The sequence below is a fragment of the Halichoerus grypus genome, chromosome 1, assembly GCF_964656455.1.
Source record: "Halichoerus grypus chromosome 1, mHalGry1.hap1.1, whole genome shotgun sequence".
NCBI classification, from domain to species: domain Eukaryota; kingdom Metazoa; phylum Chordata; class Mammalia; order Carnivora; family Phocidae; genus Halichoerus; species Halichoerus grypus.
Window position 1 is genome coordinate 146,236,529 of NC_135712.1, and position 12,345 is coordinate 146,248,873.

Here is a 12,345-nt window from a genome sequence, read left to right on the forward strand (position 1 = left end):
AAGATACTAGCTGGGCTTGAAAAAAGCATGGAAGATACTAAAGAACCCCTTTCTAGAGAAATTAAAAGAACTAAAATCTAACCAAGTTGAAATCAAAAAGGCTATTAATGAGGTGCAATCAAAAATGGAGGCTCTACAGAGAAAGACATGTATCATATGACCTCACTGATATGAGGAATTCTTAATCTCAGGAAACAAACTGAGGGTTGCTGGAGTGGGGGGTGCGGTGGGAGGGATGGGGTGACTGGGTGATGGACACTGGGGAGGGTATGTGCTCTGGTAAGCGCTGCAAATTGTGCAAGACTGTTGAATCTCAGATCTGTACCTCTGAAACAAATAATGCAATATATGTTAAGAAAGAAAAAAAGAAGAAGAAGAATATAGCAGGAGGGGAAGAATGAAGGGGGGGAAATCGGAGGGGGAGAAGAACCATGAGAGACGATGGACTCTGAAAAACAAACTGAGGGTTCTAGAGGGGAGGGGGGTGGGAGGATGGGTTAGCCTGGTGATGGGCATTGAGGAGGGCACGTTCTGCATGGAGCACTGGGTGTTATGCACAAACAATGAATCATGGAACACTATATCTAAAACTAATGATGTAATGTATGGGGATTAACATAACAATAAAAAATTAAATAAATAAATAAAATGGAGGCTCTAACTGCTAGGATAAATGAGGCAGAAGAAAGAATCAGTGAGATAGAAGACCAAATGATGGAAAATAAGGAAGCTGAGAAAAAGAGACATAAACAACTACTGGATCATGAGGGCAGAATTCGAAAGATAAGCGATACCATAAGACGAAACAATATTGGAATAATTGGGATCCCAGAAGAAGAAGAAAGAGAGAGAGGGGCAGAAGGTATAATGGAGCAAATTATAGCAGAGAACTTCCCTAATTTGGGGAAGGAAACAGGCATCAAAATCCAGGAAGCACAGAGAACCCCTCTCAAAATCAATAAAAATAGGTCAACACCCCGACATCTAATAGTAAAACTTACGAGTCTCAGAGACAAAGAGAAAATCCTGAAAGCAGCTCGGGAGAAGAGATATGTAACCTACAATGGTAGAAACATGAGATTGGCAACAGAGCTATCCACAGAGACCTGGCAGGCCAGAAAGGACTGGCAGGATATATTCAGAGCACTAAACGAGAAAAATATGCAGCCAAAAATACTATATCCAGCTAGGCTGTCATTGAAAATAGAAGGAGAGATAAAAAGCTTCCAGGACAAACAAAAACTAAAGGAATTTGCAAACACGAAACCAGCCCTACCAGAAATATTGAAAGGGGTCTTCTAAGCAAAGAGAGAGCCTAAAAGTAACATGGACCAGAAAGGAACACAGACAATATACAGTAACAGTCACCTTACAGGCAGTACAATGGCACTAAATTCATATCTTTCAATAGTTACCCTGAATGTAAATGGGCTAAATGCCCCAATCAAAAGACACAGGCTATCAGATTGGATAAAAAAAAAAAAGACCCATTGATATGCTGTCTGCAAGAGACTCATTGTAGACCCAAAGACACCTCCAGATTGAAAGTGAGGGGGTGGAAAACCATTTACCATGCTAATGGACACCAAAAGAAGGCTGGGGTGGCAATCTTTATATCAGACAAATTAGATTTTAAACCAAAGACTATAGTAAGAGACGAGGAAGGACACTATATCCTACTTAAAGGGTCTATCCAACAACAAGATCTAACAATTGTAAATATCTATGCCCCTAACATGGGAGCAGCCAATTATATAAGCCACTTAATAACAAAAGCAAAGAAACACATTGACAACAATACAATAATAGTAGGGGACTTGAACACCCACCTCACTGAAATGGACAGATCATCTAAGCAGAAGATCAGCAAGGAAATAAAGACTTTAAATGACACACTGGATGAAATGGACTTCACAGATATATTCAGAACATTCCATCCCAAAGCAACAGAATACACGTTCTTCTCTAGTGCCCGTGGAACATTCTCCAGAATAGATCACATCCTAGGTCACAAATCAGGTCTCAACTGGTACCAAAAGATTGGGATCATTCCCTGCATATTTTCGGACCACAATGCTTTGAAACTAGAACTCAATCACAAGAGGAAAGTCAGAAAGAACTCAAATACATGGAGGCTAAAGAGTATCCTACTAAAGAATGAATGGGTCAACCAGGAAATTAAAGAAGAATTTAAAAAATTCATGGAAACAAATGAAAATGAAAACACAACTGTTCAAAATCTTTGAGATATAGCAAAGGCAGTCCTAAGAGGAAAGTATATAGCAATACAAGCCTTTCTCAAGAAACAAGAAAGGTCTCAAATACACAACCTAACCCTACACTTAAAGGAAGCCTAAACCCAGCAGGAGAAGAGAAATAATAAAGATCAGAGCAGAAATCAATGAAATAGAAACCAAAAGAACAGTATAACAGATCAACGAAACTAGGAGCTAGTTCTTTGAAAGAATTAACGAGATTGATATACCCCTGGCCAGACTTATCAAAAGAAAAGAGAAATGACCCAAATAAATAAAATCATGAATGAAAGAGGAGAGATCACAACCAACACCAAAGAAATACAAACAATAAGAACATATTATGAGCAACTATATGCCAGCAAATTAGATAATCTGGAAGAAATGGATGCATTCCTAGAGATGTATCAACTACCAAAACTGAACCAGGAAGAAAGAGAAAACCTGAATAGACCTATAATCACTAAGGAAATTGAAGCAGTCATCAAAAATCTTCCAAGAAACAAGAGCCCAGGGCCAGATGGCTTCCCAGGGGAACTCTACCAAACATTTAAAGAAGAATTAATACCTATTCTTCTGAAACTGTTCCAAAAAATAGAAATAGAAGGAAAACTTCCAAACTCATTTTATGAGACCATTACCTTGATCCCAAAACCAAAGACCCCATCAAAAAGAAGAATTACAGAACAACATCCCTGATGAACATGGATGCAAAAATTCTCACCAAAATACTAGCCAATAGGATCCAACAGTACATTAAAAGGGTTATTCACCACGACCAAGTGGGATTTATTCCTGGGCTGCAAGGTTGGTTCAACATCCACAAATCAATCAATGTGATACAATACATTAATAAAAGAAAGAACAAGAACCATATGATCCTCTCAATAGATGCAGAAAAGGCATTTGACAAAGTACAGCATCCTTTCTTGTTCAAAACTCTTCAGAGTACAGGGATAGAGGGTACATACTTCAATATCATAAAAGCCATCTATGAAAAGCCCACAGCAAATATCATTCTCAATGGGGAAAAACTGAGAGCTTTCCCCCTAAGGTCAGGAATGCGGCAGGGATGTCCACTATCACCACTGCTATTCAACATAGTATTAGAAACCCTAGCCTCAGCAATCAGACAACAAAAAGAAATAAAAGGCATCCGAATCAGCAAAGAAGTAGTCAAACTCTCACTCTTTGCAGATGATATGATACTTTATGTGGAAAACCCAAAAGACTCCACCCCAAAACTGCTAGAACTCATACAGGAATTCAGTCAAGTGGCAGGATATAAAATCAATGCACAGAAATCAGTGGCATTCCTATACACCAACAACAAGACAGAAGAAAGAGAAATTAAGGAGTCGATCCCATTTACAATTGCACCCAAAACCATAAGATACCTAGGAATAAATCTAACCAAAGAGGCAAAGAATCTGTACTCAGAAAACTATAAAATACTCCTGAAAGAAATTGAGGAAGGCACAAAGAAATGGAAAAACGTTCCATGCTCATGGATTGGAAGAACAAATATTGTGAAGACGTCAATTCTACCTAGAGCAATCTACACATTTAGTGCAATCCCTATCAAAATACCATCAACTTTTTTCAAAGAAATGGAACAAATAATCCTAAAATTTGCATGGAAACAGAAAAGACCCCGAATAGCCAGAGGAATGTTGAAAAAGAAAAGCAAAGCTGGCAGCATCACAATTCCGGACTTCCAGCTCTATTACAAAGCTGTCATCATCAAGACAGTATGGTACTGGCACAAACACAGACACATAGATCAATGGAACAGAATAGAGAGCCCAGAAATGGACCCTCAACTCTATGGTCAACTCAGCTTCGACAAAGCAGGAAAGAATGTCCAATGGAAAAAAGACAGTCTCTTCAACAAATGGTGTTGCCAAATTGGACAGCCACATGCAGAAGACTGAAACTGGACCATTTCCTTATACCACACACAAAAATAGACTCAAAATGGTTGAAAAACCTAAATGTGAGAGAGGAGTCCATCAACATCCTAAAGGAGAACACAGGCAGCAATCTCTTCGACCTCAGCCGCAGCAACTTCTTCCTAGAAACATCGCCAAAGGCAAGGGAAGCAAGGGCAAAAATGAACTATTGGGACTTCATCAAGATAAAAAGCTTTTGCACAGCAAGGGAAACAGTCAACAAAACATGACATATCAGATAAAGGGCTAGTATCCAAAATCTATAAAGAACTTATCAAACTCAACACCCAAAGAACAAATGATCCAATTAAGAAATGGGCAGAAGACATGAACAGACATTTTTCCAAAGAAGACATCCAAATGGCCAACAGACACATGAAAAAGTGCTCAACATCACTCGGCATCAGGGAAATCCAAATCAAAACCTCAATGAGATACTACCACCTCACACCAGTCAGAATGGCTAAAATTAACAAGTCAGGAAACAACAGATGTTGGTGGAGATGTGGAGAAAGGGGAACCCTCCTACACTATTGGTGGGAATGCAAGCTGGTGCAGCCACTCTGGAAAACAGTATGGAGGTTCCTCAAAAAGTTGAAAATAGAGCTACCATATCACCCAGCAATTGCACTACTGGGTATTTACCCCAAAGATACAAATGTAGTGATCTGAAGGGGTATGTGCACCCCGATGTTTATAGCAGCAATGTCCACAATAGCCAAACTATGGAAAGAGCCAAGATGTCCATCGACAGATGAATGGATAAAGAAGATGTGATATATATATACAATGGAATATTATGCAGCCATCAAAAGGAATGAAATCATGCCGTTTGCAATGACGTAGATGGAACTGGAGGGTATTATGCTGAGTGAAATAAGTCAATCAGAGAAAGACATGCATCATATGATCTCACTGATATAAGGAATTCTTAATCTCAGGAAACAAATTGAGGTTTGCTGGAGTGGTGGGGCGTGGGGAGGGATGGGGTGGCTTGGTGATAGACACTGGGGAGGGTATGTGCTATGGTGAGCACTGTGAATTGTGTAAGACTGTGGAATAGCAGACTTGTACCTCTGAAACAAATAATACATTATATGTTAAGAAAAAAGAAGAAGATAGTAGGAAGGGAAAAATGAAAGGGGAGAAATCGGAGGGGGAGACGAACCATGAGAGACTATGGACTCTGAGAAACAAACTGAGGGTTCTAGAGGGGCAGGGCATGGGGGGATGGGTTATCCTGGTGATGGGTATTAAAGAGGGCATGTATTGAATGGAGCACTGGGTGTTATACGGAAACAATGAATCATGGAACACTACATCAAAAACTAATGATGTAATGTATGGTGATTAACATAACATAATAAAATAAAATTAAATATATATATATATATTTTAATGCATGCAGGAAGCTTAAAAAGTTATATCTCATGCCTTTTCCTACAAAGGTACTGCTGATGTGCTTCAGAAAAAAATAAGAAAATGAAGAGGAAGGAAAACCTGGAGCCAAAGAAAGAACCCAAAGGAGGGATGATAGCAACCTCACAGGTTTAAAGAGTGACCATTTCAGGAGAAGCAGACTGGTGGAACAGTGTTTGGGGCTTTTTTAAATATACTTTTAACTATCTAAAAAATCATGTTAATACAGATAGATCTGATAAAGCATTTGAGAAAAAATTTAACGATAGGTACATAGGTTAACAATTGAATTAATGATTGGAGACAATTATTAACACCAGGAAAAGAATTAAAAAGGAAATATAATTAAAGTGCTTTCCTATACTCTGCAATAAACAGTATTTGCACAAAGCTAACAATGAACAATGCAAACTGACAACTGAGTAAACCAAAAGTTTTATAAACAAATAGATGAACAGATGTAGTTGGTGTTACAGGTTGAATGGTATCCAAAATTCATATGTCAAAGTCCTAACCCCCTTCTGAATGTGACTGTATTTGGAGATAGAATTTTTAAAGAGGTAATAAATGTTAAATGAAGTCATTAAGGTGAGCCCTAATCCAATATGACTAGTGTTCTTATAGGAAAAAGAAATTAAGACACAGATATGTACAAAGGGAAGACCATGTGAAGACACCAGAAGAAAATGGCCATCTATAAGCCAAGAAGAGAGGCTTCAGGAGAAACCAACCCTCTTGCTACCTTGATCTTGGACTTCCAGCCTCCAGAACTGTGAGGAAATAAATTTCTGTTGTTGAAACTGCCCAGTTTGTAGTACTTTGTTATGGCAGCCCTAGCGGACTAAGACAGTTGGGAAACATGTCAGTCAAATCTTCATAAATTATAATAGGAAGTCAATGTGCAAAAATATCCAAAATTGACAAATCAAGAAATTTAAAATTTGAATACAAATATAATTTTTTAAAAGCATTTGTTAGTATGAACCTCCCTCCACTTGGCTTCAAGCTACCAGGACGCAGCCCCCCACACACACACCGTTAATCTTCTCCTCAGCTCTTCTACTGAAGAATTTGGCTTTCAGGATGACAGGCTGTTTTGGGAGCTTTCCTTTTCCCAAAACTTTGTAGTAGCCCAATTGCACCACATCAATGATAAGAGCAACTCCAGTCCTATTTTTGGCAGCATTTACCCGCATCTGCTCACTGACCAATGTCCACAGTTTATCAAGGTTGACAACTGGGCAGAAGCTCTGGTTCCCTTTAAGTGGTAATGCCTCCTACCAACTTTTCCAAAGTAACCTGGGTGATATTGATCAAAGTTGATCCTGTGGTGAAGCATGCCACCAGCATGACCCTGGTGTCCTGAGTGCTTTTGGTGCTTGCCCATGAGGCTGTGGACCACATGGCCCTGAAGTTTCCAGGTCTTCCTCAGTCTGGATGGCATGTCAGCAGCCCAGATGAAAGAGCTAATTTTTAAAAGCTAAAGGAATTTAAAGAGTTGTCTCTGAAGAATGAGATGGGGCTCCCCACTCCACCTTGAATCTTTAAAGCCAGATGTATTTCAGAATTCAGATATTTTCTGATTTTTAAAAGATAATATGCACATACTGTATTATAAGTACACAATTATGTGCTCATAATTATGAGCAGCACCCCATAATTAACACAATATTCTTTTTGAGAGAGAGAGAGAGAGCACAAGTGAGGGGGAGGGACAGAAGGAGAGGGAGAGAGAAAGAGAGAATCCCAAGCAGGCTCAGTGCCCAGCACAGAGCCGGACCCTGAGATCAGCCAAAATCAAGAGTCAGACTCTTAACCAACTGAACAACCCAGGCGCTCCAACACAATATTTTTGCAAAAGGACTTTTAACTTTGGGTCAGGTTTTGCCACCAGAATGAGTTTTGGTGCTAAGGTACCCCCCAAAAATCAGTTTTCAAAGCTTTTTTTTTTAATTAAAAAATGCATACCAGTGACTGCGTTTGATATTTTTAACTATATACAGTACTTTGATAAAAATCAAAATCATTTTTAAAAGGTGACGCTGGCAGAAGTGTGGAAGGAGATTTGGGGGAGTGGGAGTATGCCAGGGGCAAGACTAGAGTCAGAGGCTAATGAACAAGCCAACATGACAATGAAGATCAGATTGAAGGATGGGAAGTAAGGCAGCAAAGATGGGTAAAAAAAAAGAGAAAGAATGATGGATTTGAGAGATCTTGTGAACAAATCAAATGGGATTGGTAAAAGAGAAGGCACAATCATGGATAAAACTCAGACTCTTGATTTGGGAAGTTGCATGAAGGTGCCATGAATTGAATGGGGAAGGCAGAAGGAAAGAACATTTGGAGGACAAGGAGACAGGTGAAGTTTTCATTAGGAGATATTTCGGTGAGATTTTCATTAGGGGATATTTCGGATGTATTGGAAGGCATCGGGGCAAATATATATTTGACATATCCAACGACAGAGTTCCTAGGGGGTGGGGGGCAGGAGGGGCAAAGTAGGGACAGGATTTAAGCACCCAGCCCTCCTTCCTGCTTTGCTTTCTTTTCTCAATGAAGTCTTGTTGTGGGGGAGAAAATGACAATCCCTGAAGTCAGTCCACTAAGTTCCCATGCCCCAAACCCAGGAGGCAGTTCACAGGGCCATAGACACCCTGAGGGTCCTCTCATAAGAAAAGGAAATTGCTCCTCAGAAAAGCCATTAATGGCTGAAGTGATAATTGAAAACTCCCTTTGATAAGAGAAGCTGAAAATAATTCATCTTCTCCTATCTCTCCAGATCAAAATTAGGGAAACAGTCAGAAAGAGAAACTACTTCTCAAAAAAGTGCCAGTTTTAAATTGTTTCGGGGATTTCAAAATCAAACTTCATATGCTATTTAGGACATATCAGAGAATAAGAAAAGAAAGAAAACATCTCCATTCTTTTATTTATTTATTTATTTATTTTTTTTTTTAAAGATTTTATTTAGTTATTTATTTGACAGAGAGAGAGAGACAGCGAGAGAGGGAACACAAGCAGGGGGAGTGGGAGAGGGAGAAGTAGGCTTCCCGCCGAGCAGGGAGCCCGATGTGGGGCTCGATCCCAGGACCCTGGGATCATGACCTGAGCTGAAGGCAGCCGCTTAACGACTGAGCCACCCAGGCGCCCCAAACATCTCCATTCTTTTAAAGACACTGACATAGAGCTGATATCAAATCTTGCCCATGATAATTGTTTTTAAAAACCACTCCAATATATGTAAGTATACATTAAAAGTCTAAATATAATAGCAATGGAATCTAATGGTATTTTAAAATTAATTCAAGTGGAATTTATTCCAGGAAGGTAGGCACAGTTAAAAATTAGGAAATCTGGGGTGCCTGGGTGGCTCAGGCAGTTAAGTGTCTGCCTCCGGCTCAGGTCATGATCCCAGGGTCCTGGGATCGAACCCGCATTGGGTTCCCCGATCAGCTGGGAGCCTGCTTCTCCCTCTGCCTCTCCCCCCCACCCAGCTTGTGCTTTCTCTCTCGCTCATTCTCTCTCTCTCTCTCTCAAATAAATAAGTAAATAAAATCTTTTAAAAAATTAAGAAATCTAAGTAGTATATTTCTTCAATATATTTGATCCATAATGGATCAAAGGGAGAAATCATGTGATAATGAGAGATTTCCAAGAAGCATAAGACCATGGTTCTTTTAGAAATTCAATAAAATTAATAATATATACAATCACAAAACTAACAGCTTAACGGTGAAACATAAATATTCCAATTAAAGTCCTAAACAGTATTCAGTTCACCTTCTGAGCTTCACAGAGGTTAGGAGTACTGACTCTCCATGCAGTTGAAAATCTGTATGTAACTTTGACTCCCCAAAAATATAACTACTAATAGCCTAATGGCCTACCCATAACAAACAGTTGATTAATAGTTATTTTGTATGTTATATGTATTATATACTATATTCTTCAAGTAGGCTAGAAAAAGGAAATGTTATTAAGAAAGTCATAAGTAACAGAGAATACATGTACAGGACCATACTATATGTTTTGAAAAAAATCTGTGTGTAAGTGGACCTGTGCAGTTCAAACCCATGTTGTTCAAGGGCCAACTGTAAGCATGTTAAACAATAAAATAACTAAAAAGTAAAATAAGTACATTAATATTCTAAACAAGAGGGCAAGTTTCCCATATTTGCAGATCTTGTCATTACATTCCTCAAAAACCCAAGAAAATCAATTGGAAAACTATCAGAGATAATCAATAAATTCAATAAAGTGATCAGTTACAAAATAAATGCAGAAAATCAGTAGGTTTCTTATACACCAAGAATAAAAATCTAATTCACTTAGAAAAGTCAATACAAAAACAGATCCCACTCTCTTTTCAAGCACGTCAACCTTGAGTAAGACCTACCTATAGCAGTTGAAGATCCAGAAAATGACTTCCTTATACTCACCATACTCTAATACTGCCTGGAAACTCCTCATGTATCCCCACTGATATTCATCCCCCACTTTGAAGACCAGGTCCCTAACAGGGAAGGCTAGAACCAGTAGATAAAGAGTAACAAAATAATTAAAACTCTAAACACACACACAAACGATCCCACTCACATTAATATAAGATCCATCTGAATAAATCCAACAAACATGGACACGACCTATAAGATTAAAACTATAAAATTGTACTTAATGATCTAAAATAACATAGGAACATATGGAGAGGAATGCCATGTTCTTGGATAGAAAGATTAAAAATGTAAAGTTGTCACTTCTCCCTAAATCTATAAGCTGAGCCACTGTCGATCAAAATTTCTAGATAAATTTTCAAGTTTGAAAACAAATGTGTAAGAAGAGTCAAATTAGTCAAAAAAGAAGAATATTAAGGGGAATTCATTTTATCATATTAAATGTACTATAAATCTATAGTTACTAAAACACTGATGAATGAATAGACTGATGAGTGGAACAATATAGAGGGTTGTATGTTTAAAGGGTGGAATCTCAAATCAGTGAGTTATTGAAAATAAATGCATGTAGCTGCTTTTCTTACAAAAAACAAAATATTTTTTCTAAGTCACTTCCTCATAAATCACTTTCACACTAACCCTCCACTCAGAGTCTACACTGTTTAGAACCCAATCTAATCTGCATTGCTTTATTTAATTTTCAAATACAAACCTATGAGGTAGATTTTATTCTGTTTTACAAGTAAAGAAAACTGAAGTTTAAAAAGTTGAGAAATGGTTACAGGTTAAGTAGGAGATCTGAAAATAAAAACCAGGTCCAGGGGGCTCCAGAGCTCATTCCCTCAGCCCCTTTGGGGGCTCCTTCCTTTCCTAGTCTCTCGTTGACCTTAAGGTAGAAGCCAAGTACACCTACCTCTTCTGAAGGTTTACCAGAGTAAGTCACATCAGTAATCCTGGAATGCCATGAACAAAGACATATGTTTGCTTAACCAGTGCCCCAAGATATGCAAGATAATTGCAGATAAAAATATCCAAAAACTGCAGAGGTTCTGCCAACTATAAAAACCCTACCACCCCCTACTTACATCAACGGACATATCATCCAAACAGAAAATCAACAAGAAGGGGGCACCTGTGTGGCTCAGTCAGTTAGGTGTCCAACTCTTGATTTCAGCTCAGGTCATGATCTTGGGATGGGGATGGTGGGATTAGGCCCATGTCAGTCTCTGCACTCTGTGAGTAGTCTGCTTGAGATTCTCTCCCTCTCCCTCTGCCTCTGCCTTTCCCTCTGTTTGCATGTCTTCTCTCTCTCTAAAAATGAATGTATAGATCTTTAAAAAAAAAAAAAAAAAGGAAAAAAGGAAAATCAACAAGGAAGCAATGGTTTTGAATGACATACTGGACCAGATGGACTTAACAGATATATTCAGAACACTCCAACCTAAAAGAGCAGAATACACATTCTTTTCAAGTGCACATGGAGCATTCTCTAGAATAGATGGCATGTTAGGCCATAAAACAAGTCTCAACAAATACAAGAAGATTGAAGTCATACCATGCGTCTTTTCTGACCACAACACTATGAAACTAGAAGTCAACCAAAAGAAAAAATCTGGAAAGACCACAAATACATGGAGGTTAAACAATATGCTACTAAACAATGAATTGGGTCCACAGGAAATAAAAAAAAGAAATAAAAAAATACATGAAAACAAATGAAAATGAAAACACGATCCAAAAAATTTGGGACACAGCGAAAATGGTTCTGAGGGAAGTTTATAGCAATACAAGCCTACCTCAAGAAGCAAGAAATATCTCAAACAACCTAAACTTACACCTAAAGGAGATAGAAAAAGCACAGCAAACAAAGCCTAAAGCCAGCAGAAGGAGGGAAATAACAAAGATTAGAGCAGAAATAAATGATATAGAAACTACAAACAAACAAAAAAAAAAACAATAGAACAGATCAATGAAACCAGGAGATGGTTCTTTGAAAGAATTGATAAAATTGATAAGCCTCTAGCCAGACTTATCAAAAAGAAAAGAGAAAGGACCTAAACAAATAAAATCACAAACAAGAGACAAGAAATAACAACCAACACCACAGAAATACAATTATAAGAGAATATTATGAAAAACTGTATGCCAACAAATTGAACAACCTAGAAGACATGGACAAATTCCTAGAAACATATAAATTACCAAAACTGAAACAGGAAGAAATAGAAAACTTGAACAGACCAAAAACCAGCAAAGAAATTAAATCAG

The 12,345-nt window shown here is 38.2% G+C and overlaps 1 pseudogene; it reads right to left on the reverse strand.

Moving 5' to 3' along the window:
- Positions 1 to 6,627: 6,627 nt before the first annotated feature.
- Positions 6,628 to 7,070, reverse strand: LOC118555100 (large ribosomal subunit protein uL15 pseudogene; annotated as a pseudogene).
- Positions 7,071 to 12,345: the final 5,275 nt, after the last annotated feature.